Source organism: Typopeltis vanoorti, chromosome 14 (assembly GCF_054136105.1).
Source record: "Typopeltis vanoorti isolate ZY-2024b chromosome 14, IOZ_Tvanoo_1.0, whole genome shotgun sequence".
NCBI classification, from domain to species: Eukaryota; Metazoa; Arthropoda; class Arachnida; order Uropygi; family Thelyphonidae; genus Typopeltis; species Typopeltis vanoorti.
This window is the reverse complement of record NC_143562.1, coordinates 44,961,280-44,986,872: the sequence shown is the minus strand read 5'-3', so window position 1 is coordinate 44,986,872 and position 25,593 is coordinate 44,961,280. Positions and strand designations below refer to the sequence as shown.

Below are 25,593 nucleotides of genomic sequence, written 5' to 3'. Positions count from 1 at the left end.
CATAGTGCAATTGGAAGAACGCCAGTGCATTGCCCTTTGATGAGAGGAATCTTTATATGTTTTTTTCAATTGAAAGTGAGTTAGCTGATCTCATACGGAGGTAGTAGAATTTTTTCTCCCACATACAGACAAATTGGCCTTTAGAAAGCACGCAGTTTACAGACTAAAAAAAATATTAGTGGTGGTGGGCAGTAGATGGCATTGGTGTAGATGTTGATGGTAGTTCCCTGTAGTTGGTTGGTTGATTAAGCAGGGGAGATGGAGAACTGTAGAGTATGTAGTGCCCTCCCTTGATGAGTCTTTGGAGGTGTCACATAATGATGATAATAATTTTGGAAAAAAATAAACAAAAAAATATATATATACATACAGGATCTGCAGTTTATTTCAGTTCATTGGTAGAGGAGAATCTGAAATTTAGGGACCAAATTGCTAGTGCTATTGAGGACTGTACAACAGGTAATAACAATTGTTAGGAGGGCACTGACATGTAGAAATAAAGAGGTTATGGTTCCACTGTACAAGGATTAAGAGTTGTTGTGCACAGCTTTGGTTATCTGGTTTTTCAATGGGATGAAGATATTCTGGAAAAGCTCAGAGAAGACAGTGTAATGAAAAGTAGTGTTAGTTCTCATGAATGTTGGATATATGAAGACAAATTGAGGGAATGCTATTTGCAAAGCCTGGCAGATTGGTAGACAAGCAGGGTGTTATGATTGATACATATTATGAAAGCATTTTTCATAGAATAGAAGGGATAGGCAATTCACAGACAGCTGTATGAGAAGTAGGAGTTTTTCATGGTGAATGTTTGGTGAGTAGAATGCATTACCTGAGGTGTAGTGAATGTAAGTGCCTCCGTAGCGCAATTGGAAGAATGACGGTATGTTGCGCCTTTCGATTGGAAAAGGCCTAAGTTCGATTTTCGTCATAATGGGAGGAATCTTTATATGGACTTTTTCAGTTGAAGGTGAGTTAGCCGATCTCATACGGTGGTAGCAGAGTTTTTTCTCCCGGAAACTTGGGTTTTTCATTGCCCTTCTGGAAAATGCCTAAGTTCGATTCTCGTCGTGACCGGATGAATCTTTATATGGACTTTTTCAATTGAAGGTGAGTTAGCCGATCTCATACGGTGGTAGCAGGGTTTTTTCTCCTGGAAACTTGGTTTTTCATCCCGCATACAGACAAATTGGCCCTTCAGAACACACGCAATTTACAGATAAAAAATTCTAGCGGTGGTGATGGTGGTTGTGGGCAGTAGATGGCGTTGATGTAGGTGATTGGTAGTATAGGGTCTGTGTAGTAGTGGAGATGAAGAGTTGTACAGCAGGTGTCCTCCCACGATGAGTCTTCGGACTCCTTGGAGGTGTAACTAATAATGATAATAATAATAATGTGGAAACAGCAAATGAATAGAAGGCATGGTTTGAAGATTTTTGTGTGCCACTTTCCATGAGTCAGCCGTTTGGATTAGACTGTATTAGACTAATATAGTCAAATATATCTTAATATTTCATTATTTTTATCAGATGTCTCTTAAGACTATTTGATAATAGTAATAATAATAACATTCAGTGTGTAGTCTTTTCAATCCAAATTATATTTTACTAGCAATACACTTTGAGCCAACATTCATTATTTCTTGCTCATGACACCACTCTGTTGATATCATCTTCAAACATTGGAAACATTTCTCATTGCTCTTCCCAACTTTGTATCATCTGCAAACGCTTGGATATTACCCTCAGATCATCCCCAGTATAAGCCTTTTAGTTGCATCTGAAGGTAACCCTTTATTCTATTTTGTTATATTATAATTATATTATAATATATATATATATATATAATATGATTATATTATATAATTCTATGAGAATCACTCTTCTAATATTGCTTCCTCACATGTACCTGTTGATCAATTCTGTGCCAAAAGCATATTATATATCCCCATCTGTTTTAGTTTCTGTAACCATCGTCTCTGCTGTATTTTTGTCAGCTTTGATATCACCTTACTTCACCAGTATTCCCTTAAATTACACTTTATCACTTACAAAGAAAGTTTTTCCTCCTGATATTACTGATTTGTTTTCCTTTGCTATCCATTCTGGATATTTCTCTTGGAACCACAAACTTTATAATCAGATAGAGGGTATCTCTACGGGGTCTCTCCCCCCCCCCCCGCCAATTTTTTGAAATTTTGCAAGTGATAAAGTGTAATCTCTTGACCCAGCCCTTGCAAACCTTCTGTTTGGATAAAAGCATTTCATCTACATATCTTTTGTTAAGATATGTAGATGATGTATTCTCCATTTAGCCTCATGGGGCCCCAGACACATTACTGTTTTCTCTCTTATCTCAATAGTCTTCACCTTAGAATCCAGTTTACTATGGGAAAAGAAACTAATAATACAGGATGATTCTAAATTATTGTTAGAGTTTCCGTGGCCTATAATTTTCAAACCGGAAACAACTGAATAAAACTGCTTACAGAACTTGAAAGTGTAACTCAAGAAGTTTTATTACCTATCGAATCAATACTGCAGAATGCTAAACAACTTCAATATAAGATGTCTAAGCAATAATAAATTTCCCTCCAAGTGCTCTCCATTATTTGCAATGTGACTGTTTCTATTGCAACAACAGTTGCGGTCTTTAGTTCGTCGAGGGAGATCACAGGGGTCTGGTATACAACGTCCTTCACGTATTCCCACAGGAAGAAATCAAGCAGTGTAAACGGGTGAGCACGGAATCGGTCTACCATGCCCATCACAGCACCCACGAAAATGCATCATCTTGCTGGAACACAACATTTGGCTGATGGGCTTCCAACTGAGGTATCAGATACAGGTGTAGCATGTCCAGATAGTCCACAGCTGTCCCTGTTTTTTCAGCCAAGGAAAAGGGTCCCAAAACTTCTAAATATGACACAGCATACCAGACATTCACTGTCTTAAACATTAGTTCCGAATGGCCTGATGTGCAAAAGGTTGCTTCACCACTAAATATCTATTTCCAAAGGTAATTTTTATCAGCTTCAACTTTTGACAAATTAGAAACAGCAGGATTTATTGTCTGGCTGTAAAGCCTGTACAATCTGCAGTTTCTAGGCAGGAGTTGAAGTCAGTTATAAACAACCCTCCAAATAGTCGTGGTATATCCAACTGCAAAGAAGCTTGTCTAGTTGATTTTTGTCGGCTTCGTTAAAATACTTCCTCAATGCGATCAGCATATTCCTGTGAGGTGCTTGGTCTTCCTGCTTTTTTTGGTGCTGAACACTACCAGTCTCTTGAAATTGCTTTAACCAGTGTTGGATTGGATAGCATTATCTGAAGATGGATGTTTTCTATACTGAGTTCTAATGACATTGTGTTGTGATAACAGACTTTGTTTCGAAAAAGTCAACACACATTGCTTTCCCTTGAAAAGTCACCATTTTGAAGTATGACATCACATTATCTCCCAGACATCAATTTAGCAAGTAAAGCATTGTGAAATAAAACTGTTTGAGTTAACACCTTCAAATTCTGTAAGCAGTTTTATTTCCCTTCCCCCTGGCATTACCTTTTATGGCAGATACGGGGATGATATTCTGTGCATTGGAAATCCTACACACATAACCATCTTAAAAGCTTCCCTAAACAGTTACAGCAACAGACTAAAATTCACCATAGAAACCGAACAGAACAAATCCGTCAGTTTCTTAAACTTGACGTTAATCAGAACATACAACAAAATAGCCATGAAAGTATACCACAAACCCTCACATATTGGAAACTACCTCCATTTCCACTCATACCATCCATATTCCATTAAAAAATCGGTCATCTTATTACAATTCATAAATGCATACAAATTTTCAACTAATCAGAGTAATCTAAATGCAGAAATAAAAACTAACACATCTTCAAAAATCGCAACAATCCTACACAACTAATAAATTACAAACAAGAAGGCCAAAAACTGCCAAAACAACCCAAATACCAAAACAAACTTCCCAACACAAAAAATTATCAAACTACCATACACACAAAACACATACAAAGCCTATAAATACATCTTCAAACATACTGACTACAAACTGGTATTCACCACAAACCAAAAATTGCAAATCTTCTAATACCCACTACACATACAAAAAGAAGTATTTGAACACCACAACGTAGTCTATAAATTTCCCTGCCAAAAAGACTGTGATAGCACCTACACGGGTTCCAACATCAGGTCTTTATGGGCAAGACTACAAGAACATGTCTGCGATTGTAACATCCCTATTCGTTAACATTTAAACACTAAAAAAGCAACATCAAAAAGAAAAATCGAATACACAACACAGGAAAAATAGAAATAGCTGTTCATGCCCTTGAACAAAAACATATCCCGTAGATCGACAAGGCCATCATAGTAGACAGACAAGACAATGAAACAATGCTCAGAATATCGGAAACAGTAGCCATAAAATGTGATGTGAACTCTATCAACGTCCACGGTCACAACGGGGTTGTGACCTCAATTTTATGTTGTGAAGCTTCCAAACTGAGGTCACAACCCCGACCAATAGGTGGTAACAGAAACACTTCAAAAGCAGAAGCACCTACCTGACCTGACATAGCATCCACTTCCTCCATGTGTTCAGACGATGACCAAGCATAGTCGAAACGGACCGCACCCCGTCAACGCCTTTTCCCCCCTTTCTAAAAATCAGTTGCTGTTTTCAACCCCTTCACCCTTTCCCACCCTATATAAATATAAAAAAATGTTCCGCCCATCCCTAATAATATAATATATATATATATATATATATATATATATTATTCAAAAAAAAAACGGGTTTTTTCCATTTCTATTTAATTCTACCACATTGCCTACCCCCCCCCCCCCCCACACACACAGTAGTTTGGACATCGCAGAAAGAAAAGCCACAACACCCAGAAGAAGGTATGTGTAAATTTCTCTTCCTTTATGCTACATATATTTATTTGTAAATATACATCTACAATGCCCTAAGAATCTGTGAGTAAAAAACCCAATGACATTTAAACAGGGGCACTCCTAAACAGAAGAGCAGGCAAAATAGCCGTAAATATAATAGTTTGTTAAGAGGAGTAACATGGGAGTTTTCCCAGAAATAATATCCATAGTTTTATTTTGTTTCTGGTTTTTTTGAAAATTATAGGCCATGGAAATCCTGACAATAATTTAGAATCACCCTGTAGTTTAGCCTTTCTAGACACCTTTATAACACACCTACCCAATGGTGAATTGGGTAGGTGTGTTATAAAGGTGTCTTCCTGTATACTATCCTTTTCAGTATACAGGAAGCCCACCCACACAGGCAGGTACATTCACAAGCTTTCCCATCTCCATCTCCCTCTAAACAATATGATATAACCAATAGAGCCTATAATTTTTATTTCAGTGAGTCCTCTCTTACAGCAAAACTTAACTTCATGTACACCACACATTTTTATCCAATGGGTACAGGTTCCACAGCATCAAAAAAAAATCAACCCTCCCCCTTCCTTCCCCGAATCTTTGACTTTCTCTTTGGAAAGATTTTAGTAAAATATCATCATCCACTGTGTGAGAGGCACTTCAGAAAAAATATCCAGCGTATTAAAGAAATACAATTTCTGCACAGCTTTCAAGCCCCACTGAATGCTTGCTACCCTTATGTGTACTACTAATGATCAGTTCCCCTCCTCTCTCTCTCTCTGTGCCTGGAGTATATTAAGTGCCCTGTTCCTGCAAGTTGGCCTGCTATGGACAGACAGGAAGAACAGCCAACATTTGCATAGAAGAACACAAAAAATCCATTTGCAGTCACGATTATGGTCTATCAGGCCTTCAGACCATATTTTAGATATGGCTTTGAATCAGTTTGAAAAAGACTACCAGTCTTTCCATTACAGTAAATTTAGAAGAGAAAAGACTATTTTGGGAATCTGCAGCTTCCCTCAGAAATCAGCTTCATTTAAATAAATATGGTTGCATTAACGGGAAGCTAACAGGTGCCCACAGAGGACATTTCACCTAGTTGGGACTCTAGTCTTTCATCCATGTGTTTCACTTAGTTTTGTGTTGTGTGCGTGTGTTACAAGTCTCATATTGTGCTCTCTGATGACATCTCGGTGATGACTGAGACAAAATATAGGAAGAATTAAATATTTTAATCCTTTTTCAGTGCTGTTTCACTCTATTAAGCTTCTGTTGTCTGTTATCACTTTATTGTAAAACGTAAACAGATTGCTAAAGTAATACCTACCTTAATAAATCATGTTGTACTCTATAGCAATCATCCTTTATGGAATATACAGATATAGGTAGATGTTCTGTATACATTTCTTAACCATATTCAGATCTTTCTTAATCACTTGCCCATTCACAGCATCTTTGTGCTGAGAGGTTTTGTGATCTCGTGTGTGTAGTTGATATTAATTAAGCCTTCCTCATGTTTAGGCTCAAGTTAAACAACTAGATTAGGTGCATTCCTTTAGCTCCTGTGCTAATATCCTGTTAAGCTTTTACTGTATCACTTAACACCTCAGCCTTTTTATTTAGTTTCTCCACAGCATCTGTAGTGTTTTATTTCTGCCTTGGACTGTATATATTGTCTGTTTTAGGGCCGTTACTGTTTAACTTATATATTAATGATATTGGTGAAGATTTGGTTGGAGATATTCAGTTGTTTGCAGATGATGCAAAGTTGGGGCGAACCATGAAGAGTAGAGAAGAGGTTGTGACCTTACAAGAAGACGAACAAATTGAGTGATTGTGCATGGGAATGGGGATGTGAGTTCAATGTTGCAAAATGTAAGGTTTTAAAATTTGGAAAACAAAGATGGGATGCAGAATTTATGCTTGGTGAAGATATATTGTCAGAGGTGGAGGAAATAAGAGATCTAGGAGTGATAGTGGATAAGGATCTGAAATTTAGGGGACATATAACCAAAATTGTGAAGACAACACAAAGGCCTCTGGGAATGATGCGGAGGACACTGATGTGTAGAAGTAGGGCGATTCTTGTTCCTTTGTATAAGGCTCTGGTTAGGCCACACATGGATTATTGTGCCCAGATTTGGTCACCTGGTTTTCAGAAGGATGAAGAGATGTTGGAAAGGGTCCAAAGGCGACTGACTAAGGTAGTCAGTCGCCATTCTCTGGAATGTCGAGTATGAGGAAAGATTGAGAAGATGCAATTTTCAGAGTCTGGTGGACAGGAGGAAGAGGGGGGAGATATGATAGAGACCTACAAGTTGGTAAGGGGTTGTTATAGGATCAATGCTGGAGAAGTTCTACAGAAAGTAGTGGAAGATCGGGAGAGAACCAAAGGTTATCCCTGGAAACTGTATAAAGAGGGTATTAGGTGTAGTTTCTGGGAAAATTCCCATGTTACTCCTCTTAAACATTATTATTATAATTACGGCTATTATAAACTGTTTTTGTTTAGGATTGTCCCTTATTTTAAATACGTTGGCTATTATTACTCAAAAAATGGCATTATGAGTGAGTATAGAAGGCAATTATAGCAGAATAAAAGAGTTGGAAAAATTTTGTACATACCTTGTTTGAATTCTAGGATGTCTTCCAATTTCATGATCCTACTGAAGGTTGTTTATAACGAGGGGGGAAGGAAGGGAGCATGAGGTGTGTTATTTTTCCCTGCATCAAAACACTCCCCCACACGCTCCCCCCCCATTATAAACAACTTTCAGCAGGATCATGAAATTGGAAGACATCCTAGTATTCAAACAAGGTATGTACAAAATTTTTCCAACTCTTTTATTCTGCTATAATTGCCTTCTATACTCACCCCATAATGCCCTAAAAAATATATATCCCCTTTTTGAGTAATAATAGCCAATGTGTTTAAAATAAGAGACAATCCTAAACAAAAACAGGCTATAATAGCTGTAATTATTATAATAATGTATAAAGAGGGTGTGAGTAGGGGAGTGAGAAGCAGGTTTTTTTCATGCAAAGTTGTGAATGATTGGAATGCCTTGCTTGAGAGTGTGGTGTCTGTAGAGAATTTGAGTGTGTTTAAAGCACAGTATGATGAACTGTGTGTATGATAAAAGGACCTCCCAGATGAGTCTGACTCCATGGGGTCTTGGGTAGTAATAATAATATATCCTAGAAAAATTATCCAATTATTTTTGCTGATACCAAGTAGGTATCCCTCATGCTTGAGAAATAACTATTTGGTATTAACAAAAATTATTCTTCCTTTTACTTGCTGTGTAGTTTCTCAAGAAAGTTTCTAAGAACCCTTGGAAATATCCTTGGATGTTCAGCTGATTTTCATAGTCTGAGTTTTCCTTCCTTTTTGTAGTATCACTTTCTTAGTCTCTGCTGTATAATTGTGCGTTTAGCCTATGTGCTAGTTGAAGCTCATATAATTTAATGAAATGAAGAATACAGAACCTGTGCTATATAATGCTCCTGATTCTTCATTATACTTCTCTTGATAGCCCCAAATATTTTCTTTTTATTGCTTTATGAGTTTACTCAACTGTTTTATCCATGTAATTTATCATTCTAAATTTTAGGCTGCAGTCCAATATCCTTTTCGTTCATTTTGACTGTATCCCAAGCATTATTGACACATTTACTTTGCAGTTTTATCGGAATTACTTGCCTTGTTCCACACATAGCCATTTTTTTAATGATTGCTCCCACATGCTTAATTATCTCCCAAAACAGAAACACATGAACACTTTGCCATTTGGTACATAATGGTAGAAGTCGATTATTTAGTTCTCAGTTGGAGATGACTAGGCATGTGGGGCAACCATCAAAAAGTGTAACATGTGAACTACAAGGCAAGTAATTCTGATAAACTGAAAGCACAGACGGAAGCACTGTCTTTACATACACTGCAAAGTTAATGGGTTACTAATGCATTGGAAACAATCGAAATAACAAGTTTCTTCAAAAAGGAATTTGTTATTTTGACCAGTCATCAACTGAGATCTTTTAGTAACTCTAGCAATTTTATTTCCCTTCTGCATGCTTTTATTTATTTATTTGCATGTTGCAGCTATTTCAAGATAATTACCTAAACTACATATAATAGATAAGACCTGGGGTATGAGAGAGTGGATCTGGTGATATCATCAAAATATTTGTCCATAATCAAGGTTATCCTTGGAAAGAGGAATCTTGTAGTCTTGACCCAGGAAGTGGCTAAATATGTGAAACTTCAGTTAAAAAGAGGTATTAAGGAACTACAGTGCAGGTGGTTAGTATCATCAACATAGCCAAGTAGTTTGGAGCTGCAGCAGTACATGGCTATAAGGAAGGATATTAACAGCACAGGGAGAAATGGGAGGTGAAGGTGTTTGAAGGAAGGAGAATCAGATGGGACCTGTTGTGAGGATAAATCAGTTAGGAGTTTAATATTGTTATTATTATTACAGGCAACTCCAAGGAGTCCTTAGACTCATCAAGGGAGGCAGTAAACATCATGTCAAGAACAGCTATTCAGCATCCACACAGTATCTATCATACTTTGCTTTGAACTCATTTACAGTCATGGCACCCACAACAAACTCAGACAGCTTATTCCACTCATTCATTCACTCTCCAAGTAAAAAACCTAGTTCTAACACCCTTGCTAACTACACTCTTGCTCAGTTTCCATGGATGGCACCCTAGTTCTCCCACCACCAGACCTGTTCCGAAAAATTTCCTCTGAATTAATCTTGTAAAAATTTGAATGTCTCGATCATATCACCCCTTTTCTGCCTATCAACCAATTTCTGTAACTCACAGATCTTCAACCTGTTCTCGTAAGGTTCATTCCATAGACCAGCTATCATCTTGGTCACTTGCCTCTGGATCCTCTCTACCTCCTCATCAAGAAGAAACCCTGGCATCCAGATCTGGACACAGTAGTCAATATGGGGTCTTATCAAGGCTTGATACAGAGGAACAATAACTTGCTTGTCTCTGCTCGTCAAAGTATTCTTCAGTAACCAAGTGATCTGATGAGCTGATTTAGCCACTTTTGCAATGTGCCCCCTAAACTTCAACTCTCTATTCACCAACACTCCCAAATCCCTGGCCTTGTCAATCTCCTGGAGTACAGGAGGTATACTGCTGCTAATCTTTTCACCCCAAAATGCATCACCTTACACTTTGCCACATTAAAACTGACATCCATTCTCCTTAGCCCAGTCTTCCAATCTATCCAAATCATCCTGCAAAATTTTGACATCATGGTTATTTACTATTGCTCTACCCAACTATGCATGATCAGCAAACAAATGAACAGTTCCTCTTAGATCCTTTTCTATATCGTTAATGAACAAATTAATTAGTAGTGGTCCAAGAACAGAACTCTGCTGCACACCACTGGTCACAAGCCTTCTTTTAGACTCTACTGCTGAATAAACTACTCTTTGATACTCTCCATCAACCACTGATATCTCTCCTATCCATCTCACCAACACTCTATATCCATCCCCATATGCTGCAGTTTACTGATTAGAATTCCATGTGGTATCCTGTCAAAGGCCTTAGCAAGGTCAAGCAGTATCACTGTAAACCCATTGCCCTTATCCAATTAAGCCGTCACTGTGTTATAAAACATGAGCAAGTTACTGAGGCATGATATACCCTTCACAAAACCATGCTATCCCCAATACAGTATCCCATTATCATCTATCCATTCCTGTATTTGCTCTTGACTACTTTCTCCAAAACTTTGACGACGACTCGTGATATGCTGATCGGTCGGTAATTAAACAAAATGGTCAAGGGCACGACAATTCTTTTGCCACTTCATGTAAGACCCGAGCTGATATACCATCCGATCCTGCAGATGTATTTACATTAAGGTTTTGTAATATATCATTCACCTCCATTTCATTCACCTCAATTCCTGTATAATTCCCTCATTCCTGCAATATCATGATCTGGATGATACACTTTTGCTCGCTTAGTAATTCTACTATTTCAACTGATTCAGTTACCTCCCTACCATCAGCATTCCTTAAAATCATTGTGTCATATACATTTTTTCTTTTACTTGCAGCATATCAAAAGAACTGTTTGGGATTCTCTTTAGCTTGTGTTGTTAATTTCCTTTCATAATCTGCTTTTGCTTTTTTTACCACACTAGTTACCCTTCTGGCATGTGTGCTTTATACTTCTTGTGCCTGCAGGTCACCCTTTCTCCTTAAATTCCCTCCACAGTTGTTTCTTTTTTTTCAGCTCAAGCTTAATGGTGTTATTCATCCATTTAACCCCCGCTTGATTTACTATCCAGACTCTAGGTATGCAGTCAGCCATTACCTCCTTCAAACACTCCTTTACCACTTCCCATGCACTATCAACATCCAGCCCTTGCAGTTTTACATGCCATGGCACTGAACCAGTCAAACTCCTAAGCTTGGTATACTTACCAGCCTGATAATTCCACATGTACCCTGTCTTAATTGTAAATTCCACATTAATATATATCCATTTATCCTCATGACAGCATCATTGAGTAGGAACCAAAAAAAAAGTGGTGGGAATCTAAATGAAACCATAAGATGGTATGAATTAAAGATGCCAAGAAATTATATTCTTGGTTTAATCCTTTATCCGAGTGTAAGCAAACAAAGTTTGCACATAAAGTAACTACAATGCTGGATAACTCACATATAGAGGCTAATGACTTCACATTACTTGCTTTAGAATTCCATAATGCAAAGCACATATCCTTACGGACATGTATAATGCTATGCATTATGGGAAGGGTCACTACCCAAATTGGTTTTGACCTTTATTGAGATCTCATCAGTGGGAGCCAGACCAAAAGTGATACCAAGGTTGAAGTAATGCAGAAATCATATTTCCATATACAAATAGCCAAAAGGTGTCACACTTTATTACTAAAATACTCTAGAGTAGAGATGTTGAAAGTTTTTCCACTTGGTTATACTATAAATAAAAAACTTTCAACACTCTGAGAATGGTGTTTAGTAGAAGTCATAGTCTGTGGAAGTCTCTGCAAATAGATAAGTTTTCTGGCTAATTACCTGTGGGATTTTGTGATTATATGTATGAGAATGTTTTTGGAGAAGTTGTGTATGTGCAGTGTGTTCCTAATTTCAATTGTAAATTATTCATGGGAGTTGTGTGTACTGACTTATGTAGATCCACAATGACTGTTTTGTTTGTCTCCTCTCAAATTGAATTAATAAATAAAATTGAAATTTTATTATTAATTTGTGAAAGGTGGTATGTATACTCATTAGACAATGTAAATCAGGTGATAGGAGAGTGTCTGCAAAGTGAGATTTGAATGTGGAGTAAATGGGCTTTGAGATATCAATGAGAGAATGAAGATAACGTAATTTCAGCTGCAGTGAGTGAGGATATACCAAGAAGAATGAATACCTGTTTCATAAGTAAGAAATATAATATGAAATTGTATTTCAATGTGGTAAAAATGGAACAAAAAAGTAAATGATCTTCTTAGAACAAAGCCAGTGAAATAGCATCAGTGATACTGTAATTGTGAGATGGGCAGAGAGAAAGTGTGATGATATAGTGGTAGTGATGAATGATATAGAAGAGTTTGGGAATAATAAAAAAAAGAGACGGAAGTAAATGAAGATGAAACAGTAGCAAGATAAATGAGGAGGGATTAAGAGGTTAGTATGAAAGATGCTAAAATGAGTGATGACATCTCTCTCTCTCTCTCTCTCTCTCTCTCTCGGATCTCCTCATGTCTGAAGACTCATGACCTTCCTGATTATGCTTCACCATTTCTTTCTTTCCTGTGCTTCTCTTATTGCTTGTTCTAGTTTAAGTCTAGTGATTATTGATATTTGATCAATCCATCTGTTGGGGGATTTCCCTCTTTTTCACACAGTTTACCCTGAATGATTATTTTTTTCCAGGCAGTTGCCTTTCCTTCTGCATATGTGTCCAGAATATTGCACAATTCTCTTGTCAGTTATGTTTGTCAGTCTTGTGTGGATATTCAGTTCTAGGATACTTTTGTTTTTTCATTTTTCTGTCCAAGACACTCTTAACATTCTTCTCCAGAGCTCAAACGCCTAAATTCTTCTTCTTTTATCATCTTTTGTCATTGTCCAAGACTCAGAAGCATAGAGAAAGATTAAAAAAAAAAAAAATTAAGGTTTCTACAAGTTTAATTTTTGTCTTTTTTGCAGATGTGCCTCTCTTTCCAGATCTCAGTTAAATCAGTCATTACTTTCTTAGCTAGTGCTATTCTTCTTCTTATCTCTTTTTACATCCATTTTTTTTTTTTTTTTGTTATTATCACTCCAAGGTAGTTGAAATTGTCGACAATTTCATTTCCTTCTATATCTATCTCTTCTGCATTGTTTAAAATCATTAATGCTGCATCACACCACCATCCATTGCAAAAAATAGGCATAATTAAAACCTTGAGAGACAGAGCATACAATATATATCCAGCACACAGATGAAGCGAAATGAAGAATTACACTACTGTGTAATAATTATTGATTATTAAAAAAAAAAAAAAAATCAGCTAACGCCTTTTTATTCCCTTATACGGGGAGTAGGCGAGGCCATTTAGCCCTTTCTAACTTTTGGAGACTGAGTGGGCAGTTCAATCTCCACTGGTACTAATCAGAGATGTATGGCCCAAGGCTATCACTAATTAAGCGGTACACAGTGAAGAGAGACGGCTCAAATGTGCTGCCATCTCATGTTCCCTAACCCTAACACAATAAATTTAATGTCTGAAATAATATGGGTTCTATGGTCGATTTTCTTGAGTTTACGGGACGAAAAACCCGAGTTTCCGGGAGGAAAAACCCGCTTGCCCGTGCCAGAGATCGACTAACTCGGGAACCGGTCAAAAAAAGGCTTAGAAAAATTTCCTCTAGTCACTGACTAGACTCGAAACCAAGTCTTCCTTCGTGCGGCCAAGCGCTGTAGTGTGCAAACGCCACATCCACTGAGCTACACAGGCTACTTATTGATTATTATTTTATTATTATGTTGAACTGCACCATTTGTAACATTTTTATATATGTATATTTATATTTTGTTTAAGTGTATAACGTTACCTTTTAATTTCAATGTATTTTTCCTCTTATTTCGTTATTTTCGTGTCTGCTTGAGCTAATATAAAAATGGTTCTATGCTCTTATCTCAAACTCACTTATAATACTATTATCCTAACTTAGTCCGTTCATAATCTGCTTAGCAAATTTCGTAAAGTATTCTCTTACGTGTCCTAGTAATGTAGACTGAGGTAAAGACTGGCTGGGGCAAAATCCTTAATCTAGGTTGCAGTGTATTCTAGTGTATTAATCCTTAAAAATTTATTTTTGTTAACAACTACACCATTATGGATCGTGTAAAAGAATTTTCTATCTTTCCTTTACATACAAGAGAATAATTTAGCTAAGCACATATAATAACCCTTAAATCAATTTTACTCAAGCAACTCCGAATTACTCAGTCATGGCTGTTACTTCACTTAGGTCACACAGTTTTTATTTATTTTTTTTTTTTTGTGAGACAGTGCATTGGCTAACAAAGATCAGACAAACTATTAACAAAACCAAACATGTTTATTATAGCTAAGACAATTAATATACAAAAGTAATGGGATATATCACGTGCCTGACTCTTCACACATTTAGTAAGACAATTCACTTAAGGCAGGGTTCTCCAAAGCACCCTTAATCTAGGTTGCTGTGTATTCTAGCATATTAATCCTTAAAAATTTATTTTTGTTAACAACTGCACCATTATGGATTGTGCAAAAGAATTTTCTATCTTTCCTTTACATACAAGAGAATAATTTAGCTAAGCACATGTAATAACCCTTAAATCAGTTTTACTCAAGCAACTCCAAATTACTCAGTAGTGGCCATTACTTCACTTAGGTTACACAGGTTCGATTTGTTTTTGCGAGACAGTGCATTGGCTAACAAAGATCAGACAACTATTAACAAAACCAAACGTTTATTATAGCTAAGACAATTAATATACAAAGGTAATGGGATATATCACGTGCCTGACTCTCCACACATTTAGTAAGACAATTCACTTAAGGCAGGCTGTCCAAAGCACTGCCCACAATGCGATTTTGTGCAGCCCGCATGTGGGTTTTGATTTTCACAAGCGAAAAAATAAAATAACAATTTGAATCGAATTCGTATTACATATTTTAATTCTATAACTAATCGATAATCTCAATGTTGATAATTTTATTTGGTGTTTTTACATCACTATATGCCCACATGTTTTTCAAATATTAGATGTGTCAAAGAAGCGTTCTTACACGGTTTTGTTCCAACTCGCATGCTCCAGGTGCTCACAGGGAATGTGAGCGCATGATTAGTGCGCAATTAGTGTTGTTCGTTTGTTCAGCATTCGAGATTGTGTCGCTGCTGCTCACCAAATGACTAGATACGCATTGTGATATGGCTCTCGGATAAATTTTTTTTAATGCGGCCCTCGGATTACCTGAGGTTGGATTGCCCTGACTTAAGGTACTAAACAAAGAGTCCTTTTACACTAAACATAGTAGATGCGTGGATGGATTTTTAACAAATATATCCCTGCTCTCTATCCTATTAATATAATGCAAAATTATACTATACACGTTTTAAGCTTTATGTAACACAAGCACAATTCAAGTTTACAGTATCCTTTTAAGCAGATTCAAACTCACGTTCGACTTTCTGACCTCTTCAACACATTATACCATTAGCTAAACAGAAATAACATCTATCATCTGTACACACAATCTAGGCTATCAACATAAAGCAATTTACTTACAAGCTCACTATATCATGTACAGTCCTGGATCCTAAAGGGGTAAGGGTGAATTGTTCTGGTTTCTTTTTCCTTCTTGAGCGATGGCTGTGATTGGGCATTAACTGATGGTTGTCGTTTTGCAAATTCCTTCCTTGTAACAGTAATGTATTTCTTTGGCAATGTTAGGAACTGGTTCAGGTGCGACAAATCAGCATTCCAAGAATCTCACGGAAGGCTACTCGACAAAGAAAATACAGCCTCTTCCTTGAAATACGGCCTCTTTTGCCAGCGAATTCCCCATGATCTCCAGAACTACTGCTCTTGGGACCCCGACTCTTCCCTTCCTCAAAAAGCTTGCCACCGGAACAAAAACTAAGAGAGAGACTTTTGCCCCTCAATCTCTGCCTTTTATATCATTGGCCATCCAAAACTTCCAAAACTTCCCAGATTTACTGGAAGCACGCTTACGTTAGGTTTTGGCAGCAAAACTCATATAATCCAGTGACCTTTGAGACTGATGTTGACCTTTAGTTTACTAGCCTAATCCTGTCTGATCTTTTTAGTTACAATTGCTTGTGGTTCTACATTCAGTTATTCTATTATATTGCTAAATTTATTACATTACAGTAGGTTATATACACTCTTTATTATAAGTATTTTATGGCCTATGTAAAATCGATATAGGTGAAAAATAATTCTATTTTTCACCCCAAGAGATTTTACAACCTGACACAGAACCTCACACTTAATGGTTTTGAACCCAAGACAATTAAAAAAAATTCTTAATACAGCTCTTACTACTCCCTTATCAAAACAAGATTTCAAGAGTGCAATCACGCTGCTGTGCATCAAGAATGTCATGAACAAATTGGCTACATTGCGCTGCAAGTACGACATAAAAGTGGCTTTTCTTCCTTTACAAAAAATATCAAGATTCCTACATCCATCAAAACCTCCGCATCATCCCATGAAAAAAACCATGCGTTTATCAGATTCACTGTTTTTGTGGCATCTGTTACGTAGGCCATAAAGGAAGGTCAGGAGAGATCCACATGGCTGAACATATAAAAGACATCGAAAAAAGAAGGGAACACAAATCAGGCTTAGCATTCCACGCAACTACTACTGGCCTTCACTCTGGCAACAAACAAACATGTCATATGTTGATAAGAACTGTTTCACAAGAAAATTTAAAGAAGCTGCAAAAATGCATAGAATTCCTACACAATGCAATAAGAATCAAGGCTTGATTTTACATCAAGTCTGGTCTGCTTTATCAAAAATTTAACTGCCTCGGATATAACATGCATGAGCCACACAACGTGGCAACAACTAGCATTGTTCCAACAAGCATACAGTAATGCACATATCATTTTGTATTCAGGGTTCTCGATTAATGAACAGTTATGAAGTCAAAAAGACATCTAATTGACTATTTAATTTGTTGTTGTGTTCAACTTTTATACACCATTACCCCTGATGATGCAAGTCTTGCAACGAACGAAACTTGTCGGGTTTTTTACTCTTTTATTTTTTATTGTTTAATAAACATGTGGTCTCAATACCAAAAACTATCTCCAGAATCATTATTTTGGTTTTATCTTGATTTATTCGTAAACCATAGCTTAAGCTTTCCCATTCTAATTGATTTAGGATAGATTTAAATTCCTGTTCATATGTGGCTATTATCACTGTGTCATCTGCGTATCAGATTAGTGATTATTCTTGATGTCCTTTTAGATGTAAAAGAACATCGATAACACCAAAACACTGCCAGGTGCAGACTGTGGATCAGACCATCAATTATTAATTTCTAATCTAAAGATCCATCTGAAAGCAAACAAGAATAACAGCAACAAAAGATATGACTTTTCACAAATGGGCAACAAGTTTACAATGGACATTGAATCAGAGCTAAAAAAAAAAAAAAAAAACCTCAGGAACAAAACACTGAATCAATGTCTGTTGTAAATTAGTTGTCCATTTGTGAAAAGTCATATATTTTGTTGCTGTTGTTCTTGCTTACTTTCAGATGGATCTTTAGATTAGAAATTAATAATTGATGGTCTGATCCACAGTCTGCACCTGTCAATGTTTTGGTGTTATTGATTAGTGTCCTCCGTCTTCTGTTGATTAAAATGTAGTCGATTTGATTCTTACATCCCAATTCTCAGGTGCTAACCATGTATATAGTCTCTTCTTGTGCTGTTTGTACATAGTGTTAGTGACTGCTAATTCCCTTTCAATGCAGAACTTAATAGTTTTAAAATGAGTGCTGACATATTATGCAAAGAAAAATATATTAGCGGTGAATTGATAGAGTGGAATAAATTATGCAGAGTGAGACTGGCTGTTAAAAGTGGAGGGAGAAGAAAGATACTGATAAAAGAAGATTTGAAGATTAACAATGGCAACAGAAGTTTGTGGGAACCTGTGATGAAGGATTTTCAAGCAGAACAGGCGTTGAAGGTGTTTTGAAGTGATGATGGTAGGATAAGTGACTGAGACTGTGGAAATAAGAGGGAGTGCAGAAGAAATTACTGCTGATCGGGACAAACGATTTGTGAGGACGTGTGAATGAATAGCCAGCATGGTAGGCTAATTGGACAGCATGGCTACTCTCTAACCAGTTTACTTTGGGTTTGAATCCCTTGATGGACATGGATGTTTATGATGCCTTTTAGGTGGTAGGTGATGTTCATTGCCTGGTATGAAATAACCATCTTGCTATAGGAGGCCTTAAGAGGCTTGGAAAAGTTCCATGTTTAATTTCTAGAGCAGGATTTTCTTAACTAACCATTAACCTATCCAGTCTAATGTATTATAACTTTGCAATCCTTTCATTTGTAAGATTTGCATTAAAAGAAAAACAAACATGAAGTTTTACAGTTGATAGAGACAGAGAAATGAAAAATGCTAGAATGCCATTGACTGGGTTTTTCCTATAGCTAATGGGAGAATGAGAATCTAAGTTAGTGGTGGAATATCAGGGGTTGGTTTGTGAATTAGTATAGTGGTGACAATGGTTTTAGAGGCTGGCTAGAAATAGAACACAAAGTTGGAGTTATTTTTGAGTTATGTTTTATAACGGTGATAGATGTATTGGACAGAGGAGATGCTTTATAGTAATGTGATTTTTCTAGATTTTGTGATAGTGTTTGATAGAATACCATATGACAAAGTATAGCACTGTTGAAATTGAGGAGGATGGAAATGAATTACTAGTCTGGTGATGGCAATGGTTGACTGATAGAAGTTAGCTCTAGAACAGAACTGATAGGTACTCTTCTGAGGATGCTGTTGTTTAATTTATATATTGACAGTATAGTTCATGGTTTGAGATGAGATGTTAAATGTTTTTTATATATTTTTTTTTTTATTGTTTATTTATTTATTTTTTTATAATGACCCTATACATGAAAGGTTACAGAACCTATAACACTGCAGTGTGGGTAAGTGATTAAGGAGAAAGAGGTAGCCTATTGATATGTTTCTTAAAGAGTTGGAGGTAGGCAGGAAAAACAGTATGGCAAGATTGTGCCAAAGAATAGAGGTGGAAGAATTAAGGAAGATGATAAGTTTGTGTGGTATGGGCGTTGGCTAGTGGCTGCTCTAGTTCTTACATGGCTAGAAGAAAGTGGAGGAATGGTATTGCCCATAAAAGTACCTGTTGAAAAGGCACAGTGCAGAAATAGAGCACTTATGGGAAAGTTACTGAAGGGAATCTGTGAATATGTTTGGAATTGGACAGTGTATGGGTGTTGGCCTGTGGCTGCTCTAGTTCTTACGTGGTTAGAAAGTTAAATTGCAGTGGCCATTTCAGAGGAGCAGCACCCAACCTCACTGCAAAGTTGCTGAAGGGAATCTGTGAAGGAAGGGTTATCTATTAAGCAGGTTGCCTTCTTCTGAATATCAAGAATTCTTAGGGAGGTCTTGGGTGCACCACCACAAATGTGGGAAGAATATTCAAAGGTTGGTCGGATCTGAGACTTATAAAGTATTAGGAGTTGAGAGGAAGAGAAGTAATGTTTTGAACAGAAAAGAACACAAAGCTTTTCAGAGGTTTTAGAAGGCTATGTATGTAATTATGCTTGTGCCAGGATAAATTGGATGTGACAATCAACCTAAGAAGAGAAAGATAATCTTGAAAGGAAATTGGAACATTATCAAAAGTAAGAGGGAATGAGGTAGGATCTTTCCTGCAGGTAATAAGGCAGGCCTGAGTTTTTATGGCATTGAACTTTATTGAGTTATCTTCACTCCATTTTAGGATGACAAGGAGATCAGTGTTTGCCATTGGTTATGGAACATATTGAGGCTTTTATCACTTGTGTGGTAAAACGAGGAAGAGGAATGAAGAGTACTATTATTGGCAGAGTTTTGAATAGGATTTGAAGTCAGAGAGAGAGAATGTCATTGATGTAAAGGAGGAAGAACATGGGTGAGAGTACAGAACTACCGGATACTCCAGCATTGGAGAAATCTGATGAGAGGTCTGATGGCTCTCCAGGTAGTGAAGAAACTGGTTGTTGGTATATCTTCTCCATCACTTTTGAAAGTATTGAGGTGAAATGGCTGACTTTTGTCTTCCTTTCTGGGTGCAGGCTGGATGTTGGCTTGCTTCAATGGTGTTGGATAATGCTAGTAGAATATAATAACTTATATAGGTGATACAGGATGGGTGTTAATTTTGGAACACAAGTTTTGAGCACATTTGGAGGAATACCATCTAGACCAAGAGCCTTGTTAATATTGAGATTAATCAGGGTTTCCTAATGTCCTTCTAGCAGAAGTTCCAGTAGCAACATGCAGCGTGTAATTTGTGGTAGTGTGGAAGGCGATTTGCCTTGGTTGTCCAGGCAAGAGTTGGAGAAAAATACTAATGCCAAGAGGTCTCCATTTTCCTTTGGTGAGGTTACTATGGTGCCATCAGGATGCAAGAGAGGTGGGTGGAAACAGGGAAGGATAGAAGTTCCACCCAACAGCCTTAGCAAGGGACCAGAAGACTGCTGGTTGAGTAGGAGGCAAGTTTATTGCATTTCATTCTTATGAAGTCTGGTTTGGAATTGTTGTTGCTAACTTTTTTTTTTTTACATTTGTTGTGTAAGCTGAATAAGAAGCTGGAGTTTTTAATTTAAGCCATTGAACACATATGCTACTCTTTTGTCATGAACTGTAGAGGTGCATTTTTTTGAAAGCCAAGGCTTGGATACATATACATACATAAAAAAAATACATAAATACATACATAAAAATTCATACCAATATCCAACACAAAAACTAGCGGTCATCATCACCCGCAAACATAGAGCCCTAACAATTTGCTCTGAGAAGGAGCTGAACAAAGAATATGATATTATTAGCCAAATGTTTATAAAAAAATGGCTGCAATAAAAAAACAGTTCACAAGATCCTCCACAAAAATACCATGAAAAGAAAAAGAAGATTACAAGAGTGCCATAGCCATATCATATGTTAGGGCAGATTGGAAAAAATAGATAGAACACTACATAAATACAATATTAAGGCAGCCTTCAAACCTTCTGAAAAATTAAGAAATTTACTCAGCACATCCAAAGATCCTCCTCCATACCTTGCCTACCCAGGGATTTACAAAATTCAATGCATCTGCAACCTACCCTACATAGTAGAAACAGGGTGCACCATCCCCGTAAGAAAAGATGAACATAAATGCCACATTAAATTCGTCTACTATGGTAAAACAGGCCTTTCAGACTATGCATTTCAAAGGGGGTGGTGGTGGGAGAGTTTGCAAATGAGTCTGTTTTTGTGAGTGGGTTTTCTATATACAGTGAAGGAAAGGTTTCCATTAGGAAGCTGCATTACTGAGGTGTCTAGAAAAAGTAAACTGTTGTTATTTTCGTTTTCCATGATAAACTGGATTCTTGGATATAGGCTATTGAGGTGACTGAGGAAGGAGTCTAATGTGTCTGGGCCCTGAGGCCAAATAGAGAACACATCATCTGCATATCTTAGCCAGATGAAAGGTTTAAGAGGGGCTTTTGGAAGAGAAATTGCTTTTTGGAGGTGATAAAAGTAATTTATCTTCCTGCCAACTTGCTGCGCTCAGAAAGTTACGGAAAGAAAAAAGTATCGTCATCACCAGAGCAGATAAGGGTAATGCCACAGTCATTCTTAACGCCATGGAATGTAATAAACAAAATGGAGATTATTCTCTGAGATCACGCAACCTACATCCCACTATATCCCAACCTACATGATCCCACAAAAATGCAAATTAAAAACTTAATTTAAAAAGTATCCTCCTGGCTACTGGACTTTACAAGCTTTGGCATCATCTCTGTTAACCACTATTCTCAAATGACACCTTAACACTCTTAAAAAACATTTTTCCTTCTGATATCTTAGATCTCTTTTCCTTTGTCATCAATTTTGGTTATCTTTCTTGGATGAACGAAATTTACAAACAGAAGGAACCACTATGTGTCCCCCCCCCCCTCTCACATCCTCTTGCCAATTTTTACATGAAAAATTTTGAAGAACAAGCCATAGACTTGGCCTCTCTCAAATGTTCTATCTGGCTAAGATATATAGATGATGTGTTCTCTATTTGGCCTCATGGCCCAGACACAAGACTCCTTCCTCAGCCATCTCAATAGCCTGCATCCAAGAATCCAGTTTATGATGGAAAAGGAAAATAACAGTTTACCCTTCCTAGACACCTAGTAACATGCCTTCCTAATGGTAACCTTTCCTTCTTTGTATATACAGAAAACCCACTCACACAGGCAGATACATTCACAAACTCTCCTACCACCACCCTATCAACAATATAGCATTAAAAGTCTAACCAATGGAGTCCATAATCTTTGTTCCCTTTCAACCGAACTCAACCACATACACAACACCTTCCTTTCCAATGGCTATAGCAATTACAGAATTAAAAAAATAATCAGTTCCACCCCCATTCCCTCACCATCTCTTCAGAAGGATTTCAGAGCCATTCTCCCCCCCCCCCACATCTGTGGCACATCAGAAAACATAGCCAGGTCCTTAAAAAAGTGCAACCTCTACACAGCTTTTAAGCTCCACCGGAAACTTGCTACTCTTATCTGTTCTATCAAAGATCTGCTCCCTCCTATCTCAGTGCCTGGAGTATATAAAGTATCCTGTTCCTGCAAGCTGGCTTACTTCGGACAAACAGGTAGATCAGCAACCGTCCATTTAGAAGAACATAAATCATACATCTGCAGTCACGACTATGGTCAATCTGGCCTTGCAGACCATGTTTTGGACACAGCCCACAGGATCTCCTGGAGAAAGGCCGCCATGCACCACCATAGTAAATTCAAAAAAAGAAAGACTGTTTTTAAAATCTGTGGCGGCATCCAGAAATCAACCAAATTTAAATAAATACGGTTGCATAAAACTTCCAAAATTTGGGAAACAATTATCAGAGGTCCCACTTTATATCCTAGGCCACCTAGATAAGACTAGATAGTCACCCATGGTTTCACTTAGTATTGTGTTATGTTGTATTCGAGTCTGTGTTACAAGAGTTTTTATAATCCCTGAAGATGTCTCAGTGACTGAGCTGAAGTATTGGAAGTATTAAAATTAGTTTTTAATCCTTTTGTAGTGCTGTAAATATTTTATTAAACCTCCAACATGATGTCCTCCCAGGACTTAAGCCTCAACACACAGATTCCAGCATGTGTTTTTTTTTCCCATAAATTGTTCTCTATGAATTTATGGAGATGATATTATACTCTTAACTAAATTCATTCAAAATCTGCAGAATTTCTTAATTACACTGAATAATAGCAAGGAATTTGAAGGTTAATAGAAATGAAGAAAAGAATAGTAATAACTAAGGCAGATAAAGGGAATGCCGCGTAGTTCTAAACCCTATGATTACGCCCTTAAACTAACGTCTCTACTTAAGGATCATTTCTCTTACTGTTCTTTGGAATCCACTAACACACAAATCAAAACTCTTTATAGGTTCCTTAAGAAAAAGTCACTTCTAAGCCTATAGAAATTACCAATAAACCAAAGTCATACAATTCCCCCCCCCCACACACACACCCTTCACAATACACCAGCTACCAAAAATCCACAAACAAATCCCCCCCCCCCCACTATACTTGCAACACCTCTTCATACACAAAGTTCTGCCCAGTTTTTAAGTCCAGTGTAAAAAAAAAAAACTTCACTCCTCAACATTGACATAGGTCAGTCAGTTTTGACTTATCTCTATTCATAAATGTTCCACTTACAGACACTTTAGACTTTATCTAAGCTAAATGTGGTCCAGAGGTATCTCCTGATATCGCAGTCTTGTTTCAGTTCACTGTTAACTCAGACTATTTCCTTTGCAAGGAAAATTCTATAAACAAATAGAGGGAAAGCCATGGAAATTCCCCCTCTCTCCCAACACACATACCAGTTAACTGCTTCATGGAAACCTTTGAAGAGAAAGTCCTAAACTCCATCTCACACAAACCTCCTGTCTGGCTATGCTAGACAATGTTCTTCATTTGGCAAGAAGGATTGGATGCTGTAAACAACTTTCTAAGAAATGTAAACAATCAATTCCAGGATTCAATTAACTTTAGAAAAAGAAAAGAACAGTTTTCTCTACTAGATACCCTAATTGTATGCCAGTCTGATGGATTCTTGGCTTGTATGAAACCCACTCATTCACCCACATGCAAGTAGGTACATCCACTAATAGTTATCCCCCCTCCCCCAAGCAATGTGGAATCATGAAAAACCTTGTTACAACAGGGCAAAATCGATTTGTTTTGATAACATTGCCCTCACCACTGAAATTGGCCACATTCGCAATACTTTCTTAGCCAATGACTACAGCACCCCATAAAATTAAAAAAAAATCTTAACTTTCACCTTTCCCTCCAAAACCTAAACTGTATCTGTACCAAATCTATCGCCATTCTGAACAAAAAAAAAAAAAAAAAAAAAAATCACCTTGTATTCACTTATAGACCATATAAAAAATTGGCATCCATTATCTGCTCCCCCAAAGATCAGTCACAGTCCCTAACCAGATGTTTATCAGATTCCTTGCAGTTGTAAGCTGTTTCACTATATCAAAATATGGCAGGGCAGTCAATATCAGAATTGTTAAGCACAAGGACTATATCCAATTCACCTCCCCACCCTCCTCCAGTTGCCACTTGGGACTTGTAGATCTGCTGCATTACGAAACTATCCAAACATCAATAAATTTGGGTGCATGAAATGGGCCTCAAATTTGGGATGCACTCGCCCTCAGATCATCAACCCAATGGCAAGAACACCCAATCCAGCCCACAAAGAGGGGGAAGGAGATCTCTTTAGAACTTTAGGCCCACCCTATGTTGTTGCTCTACTTCATTTTAACTTACCCAGTGTGGTGCCTGTGCACATATCACTTTGTACACTGGTCCCAGATGATGGCAGTTTGGCTTGACGAAATTGCCATCGTCTGGGATCACTGGAAACATTAATGTAATTATTCTAATTAATATATATTCTACATTGTAATTTACTTATAAAATAGTATTAAATCTCAGTCACAGTCCATTTGGGGTTATAGCATATGAATACTATAACCCCAAATATAAAAAGTCATGAATACTACTTGTATTCATGACTTTTTACAGTACTTTGCTTAAAAGTCACTGTTGTGACCCTTAATGATAGTACTTGTTATTGTAGATTCTAGTTAAATTAGTATTATGGGTTCTAAATACAAAATTTACATATATTGTCTTATCTGTGGTCTGAGACCTCTTTTGTGTAAAGTCGCCTTTCTTTCTGTAATTTAAAAAGTTTGATTTT

The 25,593-nt window shown here is 37.2% G+C and overlaps 1 protein-coding gene across 2 annotated transcripts in view; it reads left to right on the top strand.

Annotated features, from left to right (window-relative positions):
• The window catches only part of Syn2 (Syntrophin-like 2), a 348,707-nt gene that overhangs the window by 4,415 nt on the left and 318,699 nt on the right, over positions 1–25,593 (top strand). Inside the window, exon 1 of one of the 2 annotated variants that reach the window (XM_090403966.1) lies at positions 1,731–1,785. The exons of the other annotated variant lie outside the window; for it this stretch is intronic. The gene's annotated coding sequence lies outside the window, so the exon portion shown is untranslated. Of the gene's footprint in view, positions 1–1,730; positions 1,786–25,593 lie in introns of those variants that run through there. 2 annotated transcript variants of the gene reach the window in all.